Source organism: Odocoileus virginianus, chromosome 13 (genome assembly GCF_023699985.2).
Source record: "Odocoileus virginianus isolate 20LAN1187 ecotype Illinois chromosome 13, Ovbor_1.2, whole genome shotgun sequence".
NCBI classification, from domain to species: domain Eukaryota; kingdom Metazoa; phylum Chordata; class Mammalia; order Artiodactyla; family Cervidae; genus Odocoileus; species Odocoileus virginianus.
Window position 1 is genome coordinate 53,403,123 of NC_069686.1, and position 787 is coordinate 53,403,909.

At 39.1% G+C, this 787-nt stretch overlaps 1 non-coding gene across 1 annotated transcript in view; it reads right to left on the reverse strand.

Annotated features, from left to right (window-relative positions):
- Positions 1–781: 781 nt before the first annotated feature.
- Positions 782–787, reverse strand: part of LOC139038130 (U6 spliceosomal RNA) — a 107-nt gene continuing 101 nt past the window's right edge. Inside the window, exon 1 of the small nuclear RNA XR_011491073.1 lies at positions 782–787. This exon is cut by the window's right edge and continues 101 nt beyond it. This is a non-coding gene — a small nuclear RNA (U6 spliceosomal RNA).

A 787-nucleotide genomic window follows, 5' to 3' on the forward strand; every position in this document is an offset into this window, starting at 1 on the left:
CTTCCATGTCCTGGCTATTATAAACAGTGCTGCGATGAACATTGGGGTGCACGTGTCTCTTTCAGATCTAGTTTCCTCGGTGTGTATGCCCAGGAGTGGGATTGCTGGGTCATATGGCAGTTCTATTTCCAGCTTTTTAAGGAATCTCCACACTGTTCTCCATAGTGGCTGTACTAGTTTGCATTCCCACCAACAGTGTAAGAGGGTTCCCTTTTCTCCACACCCTCTCCAGCATTTATTGCTTGTAGACTTTTGGATAGCAGCCATTCTGACCAGCATGTAACGGTACCTCATTGTGGTTTTGATTTGCATTTCTCTGATAATGAGTGATGTTGAGCATCTTTTCATGTGTTTGTTAGCCATCTGCATGTCTTCTTTGGAGAAATGTCTGTTGAGTTCTTTGGCCCATTTTTTTATTGGGTCATTTATTTTTCTGGAATTGAGCTGCAGGAGTTGCTTGTATATTTTTGAGATTAATCCTTTGTCTGTTGCTTCGTTTGCTATTATTTTCTCCCAATCTGAGGGCTGTCTTTTCACCTTACTTATAGTTTCCTTTGTTGTGCAAAAGCTTTTAAGTTTCATTAGGTCCCATTTGTTTAATTTTGCTTTTATTTCCAATATTCTGGGAGGCAGGTCATAGAGGATCCTGCTGTGATTTATGTCAAAGAGTGTCTTGCCTATGTTTTCCTCTACGAGTTTTATAGTTTCTGGTCTTACATTTAGATCTTTAATCCATTTTGAGTTTATTTTTGTGTATGGTGTTAGGAAGTGTTCTAGTTTCAAAAAT